The sequence below is a fragment of the Dama dama genome, chromosome 3 (genome assembly GCF_033118175.1).
Source record: "Dama dama isolate Ldn47 chromosome 3, ASM3311817v1, whole genome shotgun sequence".
NCBI classification, from domain to species: domain Eukaryota; kingdom Metazoa; phylum Chordata; class Mammalia; order Artiodactyla; family Cervidae; genus Dama; species Dama dama.
The window spans coordinates 36531694-36554273 of NC_083683.1; the positions used below are offsets into that span (position 1 = coordinate 36531694).

General features: G+C 39.0%; 1 long non-coding RNA gene across 1 annotated transcript; it reads left to right on the plus strand.

Moving 5' to 3' along the window:
* Positions 1 to 8944: 8944 nt before the first annotated feature.
* On the plus strand, positions 8945 to 21538 carry LOC133044177 (uncharacterized). The gene is made up of 3 exons (XR_009689894.1): positions 8945 to 9032; positions 13908 to 14025; positions 21416 to 21538. It is a non-coding gene; the product is annotated as an uncharacterized LOC133044177 (long non-coding RNA).
* Positions 21539 to 22580: the final 1042 nt, after the last annotated feature.

Here is a 22580-nt window from a genome sequence, read left to right on the forward strand (position 1 = left end):
TGGAAGAACTCCATGGACAGAGGAGTCTGGCAGGCTACAGTCCACAGGGTCACAAAGAGTCAGGCACAACTGAGTGACTAACACTTCCACTTTTTCACTTCATGGTTGTTCTATTGTTAGGTTTCTGAGAAAACTTCATACTGTTTTCCATAATGGCTCACTAATTTATCTTCCCTCAAATTGACTACTTATTAAACTTTCTACAAGAAAACATTCTCCTAGTCTCTTCTGGGTCCTTCTGTAGATAATGTGATTTCAAATCTTTTGCGAACTTTCAGAATTAGAAACTCAGCCAAAAGAGTAAAAACTTGCATCTGAAGGATGGAAAACTTCTTTGGAAAAGAAATGAAATTAAAGTTATCCAACATCAATCTTAGTACCACAATTTGCAAGAGCTGATAAAATTCTCTTTCCTTTGGCTGATAAAATTCTCTTTTCCTTTCATCTCTTACTGGTTGCACAATACCAAATTGGTATCTATGCACCATTAAAACAAAACAAAACAAAACCATCTTAGTTCCCAGTGCTTCATTGGTATCAATCCATTCTGACTTTGGTGTGTTGCCAACCAGTTTGACAGATGCACAAGTCTGAGTGAACATACTCCAAGAACGTTGAGAGATGTTTAAATTGCTTACTGTCCACGAGTGGGTATTTCAGAATATCTCCCAATTTTTGATTACTCAAGTACTGCTGACCAAGTCAGGATTAATCATCTGTCACTTTTCAGATATATCACTAACAAATTGAGAAATGTTATTTTATGCTAATAAAATTCTTGGTAAACTTTGCCAGTCACTTTTCTTTCTAATAAATCAAAACTATCCTTTCACTTAAATGACTACTCATAGATGGGAACTGCCAACCCACAAACCTGCCCACTGCAGAGCTGGTGCTTTATCTTTGTCACTGATACCCAGAGCTCTATCTCCTCCCCAAAATTAAGACTTATCAGGGTGTTTGTTGAGAAGGTTGTGACCCTTCTGGCTCAGTCTGCCCACAAGTACTAGTGTTCTAGTGAGAGTTTCCAGATTTGGGAAACACTAGCCATCAGGCAACAGGGCAAGGGGCCCTTCAAATGAGGGGGCCTTATTGAGCGGAAAGGAATGATCCAGAGAAAATGATATTTTATGACTCTTCTTGCTGCCCTCCATGAACTAAAATTTTACAGAGATCACATCAGATTAGACAATACCTTCAGACAGCCCAAAAGAGGGAGGAGGAGGAATAAATCACATATATGAATGAATGGGATTACTCTATTCTCTACACTCTCATAACCATTTAAGAAACTTGTAGTTTACTATAACATATTTCCCTTTATAATTGGGTATGTTTGCATGCTTACCTCTTCTGCTGAGCAGCACTTCAAATTCAAGAAGGTGGAACATGGCCTCTTTTGCTTTTGTATTCAGTATACAGTTCAGCCTGGAGGAAGTCATGTCAACCCACTCCAGTATTCTTGCCTGGAGAATCCACTGGACAGAGGAGCCCGGTGGTCTATAGTCCACAGGGTTGCAAAAAATCGGACGTGACCAAAGTGACTTAGCGGACACGTACGCATACGGTTCAGCACAGTATCTGGTCAGTGGTGCTCAGTAAGGGTTTGTTGACTATGTAGCGGATGAGGGGGCATTATCATCCCTGTGGCCTTTGCCTTGGCCATGGTAGAAATTAAACGGTTCTTGTCAGAGTGTATATAAAAGCTACTACCTCACATCTATGGCATCTTTGCATTCTCCATCAGGCGTTTCCCCTCTCACTACCCTCTTGAAGTTACTGTCAAGCTGCCATGGCTGTCAGGGCATTTTGAACCATCAGACCAAATCTATTCACCCAAGGCTGCCATATTTTAGTGAAGCAGAATCCAAGATTCAGGACAAGGGAGAAATCCATGGCTTGTACAACATAAATTGGTAATGAACACCTCAGAAGGCAAGAGAAGGGGACATTAGCTTTACCAATAATTGCTTGGTGAAGTGACTAAAAGAAATCAGGTAGAGAGGCACAGAACAGGGGCATCCTGAAACAGAGGTGTAAAGACAGAAAGGGACATCCAACTACATACACACACAGACACACACCAGCATCCTAGTTCCAGGGCTGAGTCTGTAAGCATGTTCTTTGACTTGGCGTCTTCACGTGCTTTCACACCCCCTCCTGACTCCCAGTTTTTTAAAAAAGAGATACTGCATTTGAGCTTTCTTTTGCAGGAGTACTTTAAAAAGTTATTTATTAAAAAAACAAAAGCCCTGTCAAACAGGATGAGCTCCTCAGAGACAAATAACAGCTCTCATCTATGAGGTACTCCCTTGAAATTATCCTAAGTGTTAGACAGTGGTAAGAGATAGATATCTAGATAGAGTCTGGTCACCTATATGCTAAATAAGCAACCATCAGTGGCTAGATGAACTGCTTTTTTATTTTTTTGAGATACCCCCACAACTATTTCCTGTGACCCTTTCTCCTTAAAAATTCCTTTATGAAGGAAGTGAGGGTAGGAAAAGATCAGGTCAAGAAAGTAAAAGATTTTTTTAATGACACAAATTTACACATAATAACATCTTTTGATAAAGCTGTTTAAGGATAAAAGAGTCTATGAACATCTGTGAAATGTGCGTCTTGCAAAAATGAATAAATATTGACATCTGGCTGCTCTGACTAGGAAATATAATGGAAAAAGAAATCCTATTGTTTGAAAATTGGTTCTTATATGTGATTTTAAAGATTTGTTACTTTTTTTTTGTAGAAAGAACATGTAAAGTTTCATTTTAGAAATTTTAGTTTGATCAATTTTATAATTGATTAACTTTGTTACAGTTAACACATTTTATTGGAATGAAAAGAAAGGAATATGTGAGCATATATACAAAAAATAGTAAATTCTGAAGTACAAACTATGAAAAAGTTACCACTTATTAGTCTTTTCTAGGCGATTTCCAAATAATTTTCATCTTAAGTGCTTTAAGACTACATTTCTTTTCTTTTAGGAATGTGAATGAGACATTCCTAAAGTCTAATTTTGAGTGATCCTTTTACCACTATCAGAAGTAACAAACATCTTCTAAATATCCTCATCAAAAACTTGGTGATGCAAGTCAAATGATTTGGGAAGAAGAGGAGCAAGTTGTTAATTTGTGTCGTTTAGAAGAATCTCAACTGGAATTTAGGAACTCACAATTTGTAATTAATTATGATATTTTTGATGAATGGGAAAAGTGAAATAAGGGATTTTACCATCGTCTACAGATGCATGGAACACTTCCTATTTGTTCTAAAAGCAATTACAGATATCAGAGTATGTTCCTGAGAATTCATTTTCAGCTTGACTCTCGCTGTATCAAGATTTTTGTTACTAATCCATTAATTCATCATAATGATCCAGGCACAGAGGCAGTGAAAGGTCCTCAAACACACACATCCCCTTATACACACACACAAACACACCAAAAGTCATAGGTTCAAGTATTACTAATCCAGCATCCTTTAGGGTCCAGAGTTTCTTATGCGTGAAAATACCACATTATTCTCAGACTATATCAAATGTATTAAAGAATAATGGTTCTTATAGCTTAGAAAGACTTAAAAAATGAGGGTATTTAAATTAAAAAAATCCAGATATCCCTCAGTCAATCATAAGTACACAAATATACTAGGACATACCACTTTGCAAGCACTGAGGTTTTATTTGACCTCAATTCAATCTTCTGGTTTGGTTACAAAATAAAATACAAACAGAAGTAGCAGCTGTATTGAGAGCTACCACTTTTTGGGTGTCAGATCATCCTTGTACACCCGCCATGTAATTTTCATAATAGGCCTGTGAAGTTGAGGTTATTATTCTGTTTCTAAAGATGGAGTCAGAGATTCAAGAAGGTACAGAGCTGAATTTGAACTGAGTCCATTTCACTTCAAGCCTGTGCTTTGTGGTTTCAGAACTGTGGTTCTAAAACAGCAGAGGCAGTCATGCCCTATTTACTGGGATATTTGCATTTTAGCCAAGTTTGTTATAGAATGCATTTTTTCTGAAGGAAACTCTATTTTGCCAATGACTTATATTACACTATTTGAGACTGTTTACCAGTACACAAGTCTTACGAGGACTGAGACCATGTCTTTTTATTAATTTTCTTGCAGACACAGTGCTTGGCAGACAGGAGATATTCAATAAATATTTGTTAAATAAATTAACCATGGGAAACATTTTCTTGAATATATAATAAAAGCATAGTTATAAATTCAGAAAAGAGTTATGCATTTTAGTTTTAAAAAATGAATGTTACTCAAATATGTTTACACATTCAAAGTAGTAGTAAAATTCTTTGCTATACTTTAAACAATAAAGTATTTCTGATAGTCAAATATAATGTATATCAGGAATTTGGGTATTATGAATGCATGCTTTATGATTTTCTCCCATTATAAAGTAGTCAAGCCTTAGAAATTGAGCAATTTCAATGTGATTGAAATTGATCAACCTCAGTTTTTTTGAACATATATAATTTCAATTTCAGAATAAATTTCTTTAATTTTTGATATCACTGAAACTTGCTGAATTTTTTTCCATTCTGATAAATTTTATAACCTGCTTTAATTTGCCTAGGTAATCAATGACTTACATTCTGAATTCCATCTCTTTTTATGCTGTGTTTAAGATGTTCTATAAGCATCTTAAATTTAGGAACACTATAGTATTCATCATTGTATCTTTAAGACTCAACATGGATCTACTGTAGAGACTCAAGAAATTTTTGTGAAGAGAAAAGAAGGAGGAGAGTAAGAGATGGGGCGGGGGGTGGGGGGTGGGGACGAGAAGGGAAGGGAGAGGGGAGAGAGGAGGAAAAAAGAAAGTAAATTGGTTCTTGGATTAGAAGAGATAAAGCCAAGGATCAACAAGGTGGAATCCTTGCTTAGAAACAGAGATCTCCTGCAACATCTGCCAAGATGTTTATGTGTTAAAAAACCACCCAGAGTCTAACAAAGCCCATGAATAACTGCCACTTTTGAGTAAGACTTGTGTCTTTACTGATACTTCAAATCGGATTTTTTTATTGAGCCTAAGGAAGTGCTAATCATCCTCTGGCATTTCACTACAACCCATAAATTGCATTTTAGTAAAAATCGTTCAGAAGACTGTTGCCACAAGAAAACATTTATTAATTAGTAGCTATAAACCCTAGATTCTCCAGGTTTTAGGGGATGTAGTGAATTTTTGACTGGTGTTGTTTCACTAATTTTGACTCTGTATCATACACTCACAACACATGCCATTTGGTAATACTTTTTTTATGTGCATCTTAAGGACTCATATTTCCAGACCTGAACTTCTGTGTTGCTTCTATTGCTGGTACTAGCAAATATAAGGAGGCTTTTCAGAAAAAAAGGGAAAGGGAATAAAAAGCAGAACACAAATTTTGTGACAACAAATTATAGAATTTCTCACTAGTAAGAGACCATTTCTACCCCTCAAAATCAATCAGGCAGCAATCATTTATTGAAAACCTAAAGAATGAACTGTTTAAGGCTCTTAAATAGCAATAATCTTCAGGACTATTAATGCCAACCAAATACTTATTTTCTATGTCACTCAGAAGAGGAGTCATATAATGCCTTTCTGAACAGCTGATTAAAACACTTAACATTGATTCACCTTTTATCTAAAGATAAAATAAATTGAATGGGGAATTACTGAAGAGTTCTCAAATTTAGATTATGCATGTGTCTAGTGCTCTTATTCTTATTCTCAGGATGCAAACAAATAAGAAATTATTGAAGGGTCTTTACCTAGAAAATGTACAAGTAGTAAGTAAATTATATATCATTTTAGAATTCGAGAGTCATATATTTAGTGCCGATCATGCTGAGTAAGGATGTGGGACAGGGACATTGCAAATTTCATAAAAGTATCTGAAGCTCCTGTGAATATGATTTTTACTTTAATAAAATTTTAAGAAAATATTTATTTTTTTGGCTGCTTTGGGACTCAGCTGTGGCATGCAGATCTTTGATGCTTCATGTGGGACATTTTATTTCGGTGCATGGATTCTCTAGCTGCCTTGTGTGGGCTTAGTTGCTCTGCAGCATGTGGGATTTTAGTTCCCCAACAAGGGATTGAACCTGCAACCCCTGCATTGCAAGGTGGAAAAGCCATAGCTTTGACTAGACAGAACTTTGCTGGTAAAGTAATGTCTCTGCTTTTTAATATGCTGTCTAGGTTGGTCATAGCTTTTCTTTCAAGGAGTAAGCGTCTTGTAATTTTGTGGCAGCAGCCACCATCTGCAGTGATTTTGGAGCCCCCCAAAAATAAAGTCTGTCACTATTTCCCCGTCTATTTGCCATGAAGTTATGGGACTAGATGCCATGATCTTAGTTTTCTGAATGTTGAGTTCTAAGCCAACTTTTTCACTCTCCTCTTTCATCTTCATCAAGAGGCTCTTTAGTTCTTCTTCACTTTCTGCCATAAGGGTGGTGTTATCTGCATATCTGAGGTTACTGATATTTCTCCCGGCAATTGTGATTCCAGCTTGTGCTTAATACAGCCCAGTGTTTATCAAGCTGTGCTCTGCATATAAGTTAAATAAGCCGGGTGACAATATACAGCCTTGACGTACTCCTTTTCCTATTTGAAACCAGTCTGTTGTTCCATGTCCAGGTCTAACTGTTGCTTCCTGACCTGCATACAGATTTCTTAGGAGGCAGGTCAGGTGGCCTGGTATTCCCATCTCTTTCAGAATTTTCCGTAGTGTGCTGTGATCCACACAGTCAAAGGTTTTGCCGTAGTCAATAAAGCAGAAGTAGATGTTTTTCTGGAACCCTCTTGCTTTTTCAATGATCCAATGGATGTTGGCCATTTGATCCCTGGTTCCTCTGCCTTTTCTAAATCCAACTTGAACATCTGGAAGCTCACTGTTCACATACTGTTGAAGCCTGGCTTGGAGAATTTTGAGCATTACTTTACTAGCATGAGAGATGAGTGCAATTGTGTGGTAGTTTGAGCATTCTTTGGCATTGCCTTTCTTAGCAATTGGAATGAAAACTGACCTTTTCCAGTCCTGTGGCCACTGCTGAGTTTTCCAAATTTGCAGGCACATTGAGTGCAGCACTTTCACAGCATCATCTTTGAGGATTGGAAAGAGCTCAACTGGAATTCCATCACCTCCACTAGCTTTGTTCATAGTGATGCTTCCTAAGGTCCACTTGACTTCACATTCCAGGATGTCTGGCTCTAGGTGAGTGATCACCCCATAGTGATTATCTGGATCATGAAGATCCTTTTTTGTATAGTTCTTCTGTGTATTGTTGCCACCTCTTCTTAATATCTTCTGCTTCTGTTAGCTCCATATAATTTCTGTCCTTTATTGAGCCCATCTTTGCATGAAATATTCCCTTGGTATCTCTAATTTTCTTGACGAGATCTCTAGTCTTTCCCATTCTATTGTTTTCCTCTATTTCTCTGCATTGATGGCTGAGGAAGGCTTTCTTATCTCTCCTTGCTATTCTTTGAAACTCTGCATTCAAATGAATATATCTTTCCTTTTCTCCTTTGCCTTCTGCTTCTCTTCTACTCACAGCTATTTGTAAGGCCTCCTCAGACAACCATTTTGCCTTTTTGCATTTCTTTTCTTTAGGGATGGTCTTGATCCCTGTCTCCTGTACAGTGTCACAAACCTCCATCCATAGTTCTTCAGACACTCTATCAGATCTAATCTGTTGAATCTATTAGTCACTTCCACTATATAATCGTAAGGGATTTGATTTAGGTCATACCTGAATGGTCTAGTGGTTTTCCCTACTTTCTTCAATTTAAGTGTGAATTTGGCAATAGGGAGTTCATGATCTGAGCCACAGTCAGCTCCCAGTCTTGTTTTTGCTGACTGTGTAGAGCTTCTCCACTTTGGCTTCGAAGAATATAATCAATCTGATTTCAGTGTTGACCATCTGGTGATGTCCATGTGTAGAGTCTTCTCTTGTGTTGTTGGAAGAGGGTGTTTGGTATGACCAGTGTGTTCTCTTGGCAAAACTCTGTTAGCCTTTGCCTTGCTTCATTCTGTACTCCAAGGCCAAATTTGCCTGTTACTCCAGGTGTTTCTTGACTCCCTACTTTTGCATTCCAGTCCCCCATAACGAAAAGGATATCTTTTTTTGGTATTAGTTCTAGAAGGTCTTGTAGGTCTTCATAGAACCATTCAACTTCAGCTTCTTCAGCCTTACTGGTCAGGGCATAGACTTGGATTACTGTGATATTGAATGGTTTGCCTTGGAAACGAACAGAGATTATTCTGTTGTTGTTGAGAGTGCATACAAGTACTGCATTTTGGACTCTTTTGTTGACTATGATGGCTACTCCATTTCTTCTAAGGAATTCTTGCCCACAGTAGTAGATATAATGGCCATCTGAGTTAAATTCACCCATTGCAGTCCATTTTCGTTCACTGATTCCTAGAATGTCAATGTTCACTCTTGCCATCTCCTGTTTGACCACCTCCAATTTGCCTTGATCCATGCTCAGATATTTCGTTAAACATTATTCTGGGTATGTCTGTGAGGCTTTCAGAATGAGATTAGCTTGAGTCAATAGACTGAGCAAAGCAGACTGTGTTTCTCAATGTGAATGGGTTTTGTCCAATCCTTCAGAGGCCTGCGTAGAACAGGAGGGAGGGTACTGGAGAATTCTCTATTTTAAGCTGAGACACTGGTTTTGTCCTGTACTTGAACTGGAAAACTTACACCATCAGCTCTTCTGGTTCTCAGGTCTTCAGATCTGAAAGGGGTTGTGGAAAAGATGGTCATTACCTGGCAGAAGTTAAGAGAGCTGAGACTCATTTCAGAAGTTGAAGCTGGCAAGTGCAGGGTTGGGAACTGTGATGGGAACCTGGAAAATGAAGATTACTGCCACTTTAAATAAAGAAGTTCCAAATGGCCTAACAAGACTTCATCTTACAGGTTCATTTCCACTTCATTCTGGAGTGGAAAGAAGTCAGGAAAAACAATCAAAATATTGACAAATGGCAGAGGAAGGACCACCAGTTACAGTGAGTACCTCATGATGTGCCATTTAAAGAGATGATGGAGGTCTCTGTATCTCCACCCTGGTGCTACCCACTGAGACTTGTTCATCTATGAAGAGGCTATTTCACTTAATGGATTTCTTTTCAGTGCATCTCTGGAGTACTGTTGAGGTCAAACAAAGTAGTCCCTATACAGTTTGACAACTCTCTTTCCTCTTTGCCCTAGGAGAGCATCATCTACCAAAATGTGCTCAGTGGAATTCATAAGTGAAGTGTGAAAGTCACTCAGTTGTGTCTGATTCTTTGTAACCCCATGGACTATACAGTCCATGGAATTCTCCAGGCCAGAATACTGGAGTGGGTAGCCTTTCCCTTCTCTAGGGGATCTTCCCAACCCAGGAATCAAACCCAGGTCTCCCACACTACAGGCAGATTCTTTACCAGCTAAGTCACAAGAGATATTCTGTTGGGTAGAAAGGGGTTCTACTGACAGCCAGGTTTAGAAACAATAGGTTAACAAAGATAAATGAGTTTCATTATACCAGGTTTTCTCATATCTTTCAATACATCAGTGCACATTGTGAATCTACTTGGAACAGATATATCTGAAGCATCTTCCATAAACTTTTGACCCTTGCATTAGTCAGGATACTCTTAGTTTTTAAGTTACAGAGGTCCAGCTTCAATAGGTATAAAGCCATACTGGGAACTTACTGGCTCGTAGAACCAAGGTTGAATCACAGGCATGGCTGAATCTGGAGGCCTCAAATGATGTAACCAGTGTCTGTCTCTTTCCATCCCTTGGCTCAGCTCTTCTCTGGGTCAGTTTTGTTCTCATGAAGTCTTTCTCTGTGCAGCTCCAGGTTACATTATACCTAAAGTTGCATATGCCACTTTGGAAAAAATCTCCATAGAGGATAAAACTTAAGTGAATTGTTTTTTAATTGAGAAGTATTTATACCATAAGCAATTAATTTATAATTATGAGATATAAAATATAATTTCTGAAGACCTTGTTTTTGCATAAAAATCTTCTTGATGACAGCCTATGGTATTGGTGCTTGCTAATACTATGACAGTTCCTAATGAAAGCTGTTCCTCAGAGGAATGAATGTACTGGAGAACTCATCAATTGCTTACCAATTCCCTAACATTGTCATATCCCAAAAATAGTGCTTAATAATCTGTACAGTGTTTTCTTACTGCTTCCAACATCATTTGGAAACACCTTGGTTTAAGGAAGTAGGTTATCAACACATCAAGGTAATCATTTGTTGTTGTTGTGCGTGTGTGTTCAGTCAAGCCCAATTCTTTGTGACCCTATGGACTGTAGCCTGCCAGGCTCCTCTGTCCATGGGATTTTTCAGGCAAGAATACTGGAGTGAGTTGCCATTCTCTCCTTCAGTGGATCTTCTTGACCCAGGGATCAAACCCGTGTCTCCTGTGTCTCCTGCATTGCAGGTGAAATCTTAACCACTGAGCCATCAAGGAGGCACTGATTTAACAACTACATACTATAGTATTTAAAGTGGAACTGCGAAAAAATCTTAAGCTATTATTCTTATATTACTCTATAATCTCCAACCATGAACCTATTTAAATTGCATTGTTAAAAAAAGAAAACAACTACAGAAGATATGCCCATTTGAAAACTTTCATTAGTTGTTGACTTTACTATAAATTTATGACTAGACTGCAGATATATTCAACTGTGAATCACAGGATTCTTCATTAGTGTCTCAAATTGGCTCTAAATCATAAACATCATATCTCGACACTGGTAGGAATTGCTGAATAGTCAATATGAAAGAAGCTTCTCTTTAATTGGTCAACTAGTAATCATTTTAATTTTGAAGTGCATAATGGTAATGACTCTATTTTTACATATGGGATATTTTGAGGGATTTTTATATTTCTGACCTAAGGAAATTATTCCAGCAAGTTAGAAACTGAATTCCTTGGAGACGGTCATTACTTTTCCTATATATTTACTGTGTCTTTACAGTTAGGTAGGAAGAGAACTATAATGAAGGCAAAGCACCTTGAATTTTTATAGCTGGAACCATGAACACTGTTCAGTCTATTCCATGACACTGTTCAATGTTTTCTGATGACAATATTTTGAGAAATTTGAAGATTCTTTAACAGTTTCTGAATCATCAAAAGAGAGCATAGTATGTCTAACAAAAAACTAACAACTGAATATTATTTATAATATTGCTTGAAAGCTAGTTATCCATATTAGCATCATATGTGTAATTCTTTGAATTGTTTAATCAAACAGATCACTCTGAAACATAGTAGAGTTTCCAGCACAATTCTCTATCTTGAAGCGTTTGAATAAAAGGTTTAAGTGTTCTTCTATATCAAAATATCTTTTGGGGAACATCTAATTTGTTTTTCAGTCATGAAGTTGTGTCTGGCTCTTTATGACCCCGTGGACTGCAGCACGCCAGGCTTCCCTGTCCTTCATTATCTCCTGGATCTTGCTCAAACTCATGCCCATTGAATTGGTGGTGCCATCCATCTTATCCTCTGTTGTCCCCTTCTCCTCCTGCCCTCAATCTCTCCCAGCATCAGGATCTTTTCTAACGAGTCAGCTCTTTGCATCAGGTGGCTAAAGCATTGGAGCTTCAGCTTCAGCATCAGTCCTTCCAATGAATATTCAGGACTGATTTTCTTTAGGATTGACTGGTTTGATCTCTTTGCTGTCCAAAGGACTCTAAATAGTCTTCTCCAGCACCACAGTTTGAAAGCATCAGTCTTCAGTGCTCAGCCTTCTTTATGGTCCAACTTTCACATCCGTACATGACTGCTGGAAAACAGTGTTAATTGATAAATAGCTATTAATTGATAAATGCCCTGTTCATATAATGTAATTTAATCCTCACAATGACTTTATGAAAAAGGTAAGATTTTTTTCAAACCTAACTTTACAGAGGAGGAAACTGAGGCATGTGGAAGTTAGTTAAGTGCCTAATGTTACATACTTGCCAATGGCAGAGCAGGACTAGGGAATTCAACTCCAGAATCAGTGATAGTAACCACAGGTGATATAATGGTTGATCGCTTTACCTATGAGCAGATTACTTGACAACATGACCCAAGGCACAAGTACAATTCGAGCTTTATCTCCAGTGTAGCAGAATCCTAGACTGAGTGCACCCGCACATGTGGCAAGGCCTGCCTGATGGTTCAGCACATTATGGTTATTGCGTGGCTTTTGTTTTCTTGACTTTGGTTAAAAAGACTTTAACAAAGCTCCCATAAATAAGAGACCGAGTAAATAAAAATCTCATATTTGTACTGTTACACTAATAAGCTTAATAACAATGATCCACAAACATCTGCAATCATAAAATAAAAACTTCATTACCATTTCAATGCAGTCACTACAAATCTTCAGGTTAGCCAGTGCCCCAGCTGTGTCCTGGTGCTTCACAACACAAAACAGCAATTCATCCCAAATTACCGCTCTCTGTTAGTGACTCTTGCTCACTGGCTCCCATCCCAAACACTCCTGCTGTTCAGGTCTATTGTTTCTTCTCACTAGAAGCCTTTTATTTCCTGGGAAAGCTTGAAGGATTGTCTTCAAGAAAAACTAGGCCAGTCTTCTAACTTCTGATGTCCCACTATAGGTCCTTCCAATATTCTGGGCATACTTAGCCTTTCTTCCCCTCCATCCAGTTGCCTCTAACATCCATTTCTAGGAATGTGAATAGAAAACATTACCCAAAGAATGAAACTGAAGGAGTTAAGAAAGCTTATGCTCTTTTGTGGCTTTGTAAAATGAACTAGTCAAAGATTCAGATAATGAGCTTTAGTCTCTATTGGAGCTTTAGAGTTGAGAAAACTCTCTGTCCATAATTCCTGCCATGGGCCTCTAAGTCATCAAATTCCATATAAAATTACAGAGGACTTCCCTTTGAGAGTTTATGGCCTTGGAACAGCAGGTTAAAACCAGATTGGGGGAAAATGAAGGACTGTCTTTGAGCCACATGTAACACATATACCAGCTTATAGAAATTTTATACTACTTATGAGATTATATTTACTAGGCAGTTTATTTTTATGCCGCAAAATAATTATTTATTCTCGTTTATTTGCATCTTAAATGTTTTTGCGATCCTGAATACAATTGAAGAGAGGGAAAGAGAAGATATTTGATTTTAGCCTTACTGGTGATATATAAGATTTCAGGAAAACACTGTCTTTTGCACTAACTCTTTCAGTGTATAAACATAACTAAGAGATTTGTTTCTTTTAGGATATGGAAATCCAAGTCTACTAACTATCAAAAATAGTGGTCATTTATGATTTCTAGTCAGACAGTAGAAAGCATAGGGAGAATACTTTTTTTTGTTCTATCTTTTGTTTTGTTGTCGTAACCTAGTATCGTGTGTAGATGATTTCACGTTGTTTTTCTGGGGACTTGGGGATCTGTTTATAAAGCCCCTTTAGATTGTCATCTGGGAGCCTTTTATGGGGCAGGTAGATATCCTACTAGAGCTGTGAGCTGGCTTCAGAGACCATCTTCCCCTTGGAGTATGGTAACTGACTAAAATGAGATTAATCTAAAGCTTGTACCACAGATATTTCACCTCTTTGGTGATGTGCCTATTTTAACCCCGTCAATAAAAGAGAGCCACTCTGCCTGCTGACACAGAGTAGAACTGCTGAGAAGAAATGTGGCAGCCATTCATGAAACCATACACCCTTTCAACCTGTTACACAAATGAAATGTCTGTACATGGCAGATTAACAAAGGCAGGAGGTAAGAGAGTAGAAAAGACAGTCTACAGGGTTCCATTGTACATTATAGGGACAGATATTGGAGAAAAATTGGTAATAGACATGGTAATGGGCTCATGTTCATGTGAGTTCCTTAATCTTCTCTAGGGCTGCCTTTAAATCTTGACTGCAAATTTGCCGCAAAGAAGTAGAGGCACTGTGATATGAAGAATGTAGTAAATGGGATGCTCTGAAAAGTTGATTCATTTTGAACACCAAGCTAAGGGTAAGCTAACCTATTTCTTATTTCTATGTAATCTCTCTGGTAGCTAGCACATGGTTCTTGAAATATTTGTCAAGATAGAGAAATAAAGCAACATCTATTTACAGAGTTCACTGGCAGATCCACAAGTTGTGGGCTGTTTTGACAATTGGTTTCTAAAAATAGATTGAGGACAAATGTAGGCATTCTTTGGCCTGGTTAGAGTCATCACAGAATGCCTGCATGAGCTACTCCTGGCACCTGAGCGCCTATTTTTAGGAGGACTCAAGGACTGAGTTGTAGTTACTGTGTAGCCATCTATGAAGTCCCCTGTAATTATTAGATGATGGATTTCAATTCTGAACTCTCAGAAATAAGATTAAAGGACTGAAAACACTTATTAAGCACTACCTTGAACATTGTTTCACCATTCCAAGATATTGTATTATAACATACCATTGCACATTTCTGTGATTGTGGTTTTGAGTCTGTCCACCCTCTGAGAAGGATAAGAGGCTTTTGAAAGCTTCCTGATGGGAGAGACTGACTGAAGGGGAAAGGGGGAAACTGGGTCTTGTTTTGATGGGTGGGGCCATGCTCAGTAAATCTTTAATCCAGTTTTTTGTTGATGGGTGGAGTTGCGTTCCCTCCCTGCTATTTACCTAGGGCCAAACTACAGGCTTCCTTGTTAGCTCAGACTGGTAAAGTGTCTGCCTAAAATGTGGAAACCCAGGTTCAATCCCTGGGTTGGGAAGATACCCTGGAGGAGGAAATGGCAACCCACTCTAGTACTCTTGCAGTCCCTGTGGTTGCAAAGAGTCAGACATGACTGAGCAACTTCACTCACTTCACTTAAACTACAGGTGGAGGTAATGAAGATCTAAACACATGGACCACAGCCTTGTCTAACTCAATGAAACTATGAGCCATGCCGTGTAGGGCCACCCAAGATGGATGGGTCACGGTGGAGAGTTCTGACAGAATGTGGTCCACTGGAGAAGGGAATGGCAAAGCATTTCAGTATTCTTGCCTTGAGAACCCCATGAACAGTATGAAAAGGCAAAAAGACAGGACACTGAAAATTGAACTCCCCAGATCGGTAGGTGCCCAATATGCTACTGGAGATCAGTGGAGAAATAACTCCAAAAAGAATGAAGAGTTGGAGAGAAAGCAAAAACAACACCCAGTTGTGGATATGATTGGTGATGGAAGCAAGGTCTGATGCTGTAAAGAGCAAAATTGCATAGGAACCTGGAATGTAGGTCCACGTATCAAGGCAAACTGGAAGTGATCAAACAGGAGATGGTAAGAGTGAACGTTGACATTTTAGGAATCAGCAAACTAAACTGGACTGGAATGGGTGAATTTAACTCAGATGGCCATTATATCTACTACTGTGGGCAAGAATCCCTTAGAAGAAATGGAGTAGCCATCATAGTCAACAAGAGTCCGAAATGCAGTACTTGGATGCAATCTCAAAAATGACAGAATGATCTCTGTTCATTTCCAAGGCAAACCATTCAACATCACTGTAATCCAAGCCTATGCCCTGACCAGTAAGGCTGAAGAAGGTGAAATCGAATGGTTCTATGAAGACCTGCCTTGATGAAAGTGAAAGAGGAGAGTCAAAAAGTTGGCTTAAAGCTCAACATTCAGAAAACTAAGATCATGGCATCTGGTCCCATCACCTCATGGGAAATAGATGGGGAAACAGTGGAAACAGTGTCAGACTTTATTTTTTTGGGCTCCAAAATCACTGCAGATGGTGACTGCAGCCATGAAATTAAAAGACGCTTACTCCTTGGAAGGAAAGTTATGACCAACTTAGATAGCATATTAAAAAGCAGAGACATTACTTTGCCAACAAAGGTCAGTCTAGTCAAAGCTATGGTTTTTCCAGTGGTCATGTATGGATGTGAGAGTTGGACTGTGAAGAAAGCTGAGCGCCGAAAAATTGATGCTTTTGAACTGTGGTGTTGGAGAAGACTCTTGAGAGTCCCTTGGACTGCAAGGAGATCCAACCAGTCCATCCTAAAGGAGATCAGTCCTGGATGTTCATTGGAAGGACTGATGCTGAAGCTGAAACTCCAATACTTTGGCCACCTCATGCGAAGAGTTGACTCATTGGAAAAGACCCTGATGCTGGGTGGGATTGGGGGCAGGAGGAGAAGGGGACGACAGAGGATGAGATGGCTGGATGGCATCACCGACTTGATGGGCATGAGTTTGAGTAAACTCCAGGAGTTGGTGATGGACAGGGAGGCCTGGCATGCTGCGATTCATGGGGTTGCAAAGAGTCGGACACAACTGAGTGACTGAACTGAACTGAGGAAGACCTACAAGACCTTCCAGAACTAATACCCAAAAAAGATGTCCTTTTCATTATAGGGGACTGGAATGCAAAAGTAGGGAGTCAAGAAACACCTGGAGTAACAGGCAAATTTGGCCTTGGAGTACAGAATGAAGCAGGGTAAAAGCTAAGAGAGTTTTGCCAAGACAATGCAACTGGTCATAGCAAACACCCTCTTCCAACAAGACAAGAGAAGACTCTACCCATAGACATCACCAGATGGTCAACACCGAAATCATATTGATTATATTCTTTGCAGTCAAAGATGGAGAAGCTCTGTACAGTCATCAAAAACAAGACCAGGAGCTGACTGTGGCAAAGACCATGAGCTCCTTATGGCCAAATTCAGACCTAAAGTGAATAAAGTAAGGAAAACGACTAGACCATTCAGGTATAACCTAAATCAAATCCCTTACGATTATACAGTGGAAGTGACAAAAAGATTTAAGGGACAGGTTCTGATAGACAGAGTGCCTGATGAACTATGGATGGAGGTTCATGACATTGTACAGGAGACAGGGATCAAGACCCTCCCCAAGGTAAAGAAAAGCAAAAAGGCAAAATGGCTGTCTGAGAAGGCCTTACAAAGAGCTGTGAATAGAAAAGAAGTGAAAGGCAAAGGAGAAAAGGATAGATATATTCATTTGAATGCAGAGTTTCAAAGAATAGCAAGGAGAGATAAGAAAGCCTTCCTCAGTGATCAATGCAGAGAAATAGAGGAAAACAATAGAATGGGAAGGACTAGAGATCTCTTCAAGAATATTAGAGATACCAAGGGAACATTTCATGCAAAGATGGGCTCAATAAAGGACAGAAATTATATGGAGCTAACAGAAGCAGAAGATATTAAGAAGAGGTGGCAATAATACACAGAAGAACTATACAGAAAAGGATCTTCATGATCCAGATAATCACTATGGGGTGATCACTCACCTAGAGCCAGACATCCTGGAATGTGAAGTCAAGTGGACCTTAGGAAGCATCACTATAAACAAAGCTAGTGGAGGTGATGGAATTCCAGTTGAGCTCTTTCCAATCCTCAAAGATGATGCTGTGAAAGTGCTGCACTCAATATGCCAGCACATTTGGAAAACTCAGCAGTGGCCACAGGACTGGAAAAGGTCAGTTTTCATTCCAATCCCAAAAAAAGGCAATGCCAAAGAATGCTCAAACTACCACACAATTGCACTCATCTCTCATGCTGGTAAAGTAATGCTCAAAATTCTCCAAGCCAGGCTTCAACAATATGTGAACTGTGAACTTTCAGATGTTCAAGCTGGATTTAGAAAAGGCAGTGGAACCAGAGATCAAATGGCCAACATCCATTGGATCATCAAAAAAATGAGAGAGTTCCAGAAAAACATCTACTTCTGCTTTATTGACCATGCCAAAGCCTTTCACTGTGTGGATCACCACAAACAAAAAGAGATGGGAATATCACACCACCTGACCTTCCTTTTGAGAAATCTGTATGCTTGTCAGGAAGCAACAGTTAGAACTGGACATGGAATAGCGGACTGGTTCCAAATAGGAAAAGGAGTACGTCAAGGCTGTATATTGTCACCCTGCTTATTTAACTTATATGCAAAGTACATAATGAGAAACAGTGGGCTGGATGAAGCACAAGCTGGAATCAAGATTGCTGGGAGAAATATCAATAACCTCAGATATGCAGATGACACCACCATTATGGAAGAAAGTGAAGAACTAAAGAGCTTCTTGATGAAAGTGAAAGTGGAGAATGAAAAAGTTGGCTTAAAACAACATTCAGAGAACTAAGATCATGGCATCTAATCCCATCACTTCATGGCAAATAGATGGGGAAACAGTGACAGACTATTTTTTTGGGCTCCAAAATTACTGCAGATGGTGACTGCAGCCATGAAATTAAAAGACGCTTACTCCTTGAAAGAAAAGTTATGACCAACCTAGACAGCATATTAAAAAGCAGAAACATTACTTTGCCAACCAAAGTCTGTCTAGTCAAGGCTATGGTTTTTCCAGTAGTCATGTATGGATGTGAGAGTTGGACTATAAAGAAAGCTGAGCATGGAAGAATTGTTGCTTTTGAACTTGTGTTGAAGAACACTCTTGAGAGTGCCTTGGACTGAAAGGAGATGCAACCAGTCCATCCTAAAGGAAATCAGTGCTGAATATTCATTGGAAGGATTGATGTTGAAGCTGAAACTCCAATACTTTGACCACTTGATGCGAAGAGCTGACTCATTGGAAAAGACCCTGATGCTGGGAAAGATTGAGGGCAGGAGGAGAAGGGGATGACAGAAGATGAGATGGTTGGATGGCATCACCGACTCAATGGACATGAGTTTGAGTTAACTCCAGGGGTTGGTGATGGAGAGGGAGGCCTGGCATACTGCAGTCCATGGCGTTGCAAAGAGTCAGACAGGACTGAGTGACTGAACTGAACTGATTGCAAATTTAGTAGATTCACATGTGTGGTTTATATAGGCTCGGTTCAAAGTACACTATTCTGCAAAGGGGCTTGGAAAGTTAACTGACTTTGAATACCACCTCTCAGGTGGCAGGACATGTACCCGTGTCAGTGTATGACAGAAGAAGTCAGATTCTGGGAGGCAAGACAACTTTTAATAGTAATTCAGTCACTTATTTGATGGTTCCAGCTTGTTACAGGGTATGACACTCCGCACCTTGTGTAGACATAGAATAGAAAGAGTGGATAGCTGGATAACTTTTTCTGGATTATTTAGAATACTGAATTAAAAGCTGGAAGCCCCTTAAAGGAGACAGAACCCTCAAACAAACTCTTCACCAGGAAATATACTATGTCCTAAGTTGCGTCAGTCATGTCCGACTCTTTGCAACTCCATGGACTGTAGCCTGCCAGGCTCCTGTGTTTATGTGATTCTCCAGGCAAGAATACTGGAGTGGGTTGCCATGCCCTCCTCCAGGAGATCTTCCCAACCCAGGGATTGAACTTGTGTCTCTTACATCTGCTTCAGTGGCAGGTGGGTTCTTTACCAGTAGTGCCGCCTGAGAAGCTCAGATATACACACACACACATACACATACACACACATGTACAATATTTTTTGTGTAGAAAATATCCATATATTTGAGGTAAATTAAATATCTTCATGCACTTGGCAACCATCTAGGAATAATACATAATAAACCTAGCAAATAAAGTCCATATTAATCAGAATATGTGGTTTAGTTTAGAGGACAGGATACTGTTAAACAAAAAAGTGAGACAACAGAATTCTTTATGAAGAAAATCTTGATTCAAGTAAGCAAATAATGTTGACATTTTACCCAAGATAGGATTAGGTTCAAATTTCTTGTTTTTGTGATAACCTCTAACAAGTCTTTCTATAATTTGACTTTTTTTTCATCCTTTTCGCTCTTCACATGTTATCTTGACTTACATCCTGATATTGGTGATAAATACCCTTTGAATGCTTCCATTCTGTCTTATTGATCAGTAGATTTCTTTAATATAATCTCATTTTCCAAAGGCCAGGTAAATTGTTCTGTCATTAAAATGTCTTTTGATTTCTAAAGATGATTCATCCTAATTTGAAAATCATTCTCAACTCCTCAGAAACTCAAGGGTAGATTAATTTGGCAGTAATTGAAGAAAAAAAATATGTAGATGTTAAACTCAGCTAAAGACAATCTGGGATTTAGGGGTGAAGGCAGAACTGGAAGTGGGGGCAGAGGAAGGGGATAATTAAAACCACTTTGATTAAATTCAGCATATTGAAATATTTCAACAAAATGAGAATGATCATTCATGCCCTGAGGGAAAATTGCCATTCCATTCTGGATGGAATTCCTATTTTTGAGAACTGCAAATTTGCTAAAGTAGTAGATTCATCCAAAATTAGCTTGTAAAATGCTTGCAATAAGCAACATCTCCAAATCATGGTTGAAAGGCATTTTGTTCAGATATTTCATGATGAAATATCTCATGTAGGTTAAAGTACAATTATGAAAATGTCTTCTGTTTCTTCAGGGTTTTATAACCACATTTTGTAAATTAATATCATATACTGTGCTAATATTAGCCAAAAATAATATACTTCTAGGCCTGGCAAGGATATGCAGCTTCTGTACTTGAGAACCAAGGGAGGCTGTCCCTAAAAATGTGTGAGATTTTTCATCCAGTGAAACATTACTGACGTCATGGTTGGTCACCAGCCTCATAACTTATCTCAGCAAGTCAAATGAGAACTATTTATTAAATGATGGTAGTGTGTAAAATCCTGTATGATAATGATAAAATGACACAATATTAGTTTAATGAAAAAGAAAAGAAAAAAATTGTAGTACAGGGTGACATGGAGTAAAAGCTCAATAATGATTAATTTCTTTCCTTACTTATAATGGGGAAGGGAGGTTAGGATAAAGAGAAGTAGGAAGAAGTTAAGTGGCATTCAAGGAAAGGTCCCATGGTTTGAGGTGTTCTCGGGGTCAAGGAAGGGGTTAAGATCTATTGGTAAATCAAGGTGCAGGTTTACGCTATAGCCAGTTTGCCTTAGAGGTATAGTGAAAACAAAGATTGACCTTTCTCATGGGAACTGAATCTACCATCTTGTCCTCTCTAGTCATTATTTCAGTAAAATATAAGAGCAATATCAATGAGTGGTGGATTTAGAAATCATGCTTAACTTTAACCTTTTGACAGAGACATCAGTGTAATCCTCTCTCTTAACAACTATACCTAAGTGACCCACTATTCTTTCATTTGGAAGAATCTGTTGGAAAATTATTTAGGTTATTTTGACATCTATATAGATCAAGGTAAATCCCCAGTAGGGTTATAAACCACAGGTATTTTCAAACCTACATAGCCCCCTGATCTTTAAATAGTCCCAAGGGGCCCTAGGCCACCTGGAAGTTAGAATCCAACCTGAGCATCTGAGAAGTTCTCACTATTTTCCTGCCTTGAAGAAGATCCAAAAGCAGGGAGTCATGTCCTCTGGTCTCTGGTGGGATTGAATCTACTGAGGGAAGGGACTTCGTAAACAATGGAATTAGTGCCCCAACAATAAAACCTTTGATTTATTTCTCATTTTATAGATATGGTGAATTTGGTACTGTGATGGATCATGAAGAGAGAGCCTCCTCCTTGAATTGAGTTCATCTTGATATATTTTGGTGACAGAATGTGGTGGAAGTGATGCCATGTAATGATACCTCTTGGAACTTTGTAAGAGGCCCAAGAAACATGAAGAGATCTTGTGGAGGAGAACCCAGGTGCTCAAGCACAGACCCCAGCTGAGCTTCCAGCTGCGTGTGAGTGAGCCATCTTGGATTCCAGCCTAGTCCAGTCTGGAGTGCAACCCCAGCTGACAACATGTGGAGCGGAGGAACCACTTAGCTGAGGCAATTAACTCACAGTATCTTTGGGGAGAAAATGATGACTGTGGTTGTTCTGAACACTGAGTTTGGAGTGCTCTGTTATGTATCAAAACCGGTACAGACGTGAATACTCTACAAGTTTGCTTTGAGTCCAATGGCATTGATTTGAAAGGTGGCTGGCAGCAGAATAGCTATGTTTTTGAAATATTTTTTCTCAAATGTAATTGCTTAGAGTGGATAAAAATCAAATTTGGGGCCATGATGGGAAGAGCTCCATGCACACTTAAATCACTGGGAAAGGGGTGAAGACGAATGCTGTGAAGACGGTGAGTGCTGCTGGGGAAGAGGTGTCTGTGTAGGGAGGGCTGTGGCAGGATGATGTGGTCACTGTCATGGCTAGTACACCCTGGGCGAAGTCCCTGGACTTCACACTTCTGCCCAGATTTTTTGGGTTGCCTGAGTAGATCTTCTTTCTTTTATTATTTTCATATTGAATTAGAAGCTCTTTTACATAAATGTGATTTTCTTTAGCATCTGTTGATTTTTTTGGACCATGAAATTTAGCAGGATATTAAAAGCATGAAGACTTACATGGCATAATGCTGAGTTATGCAAGTTTGAAATAAAACTTTATCTAATTCTATCACAGAAGTCTGTGTTTCAGAAGCATAAGGCCTGCCAAACTCACATAACTCACATTTACATTTGTGAATGCCACCTCATTCTCCTCCCAAGATGCTTTTTTGTGCACCAGTGTGGTGGGCCAGTAGAAAATGCATTTGCCAAGAGCCTGGGTCAGGTGCCAGCTACTTTTGGGCTCCTCTGATACCCATGTCCCTTCTGGAGAGGACAGGTTGCCAAGGAAGTAGCAGAAGTCAGAACC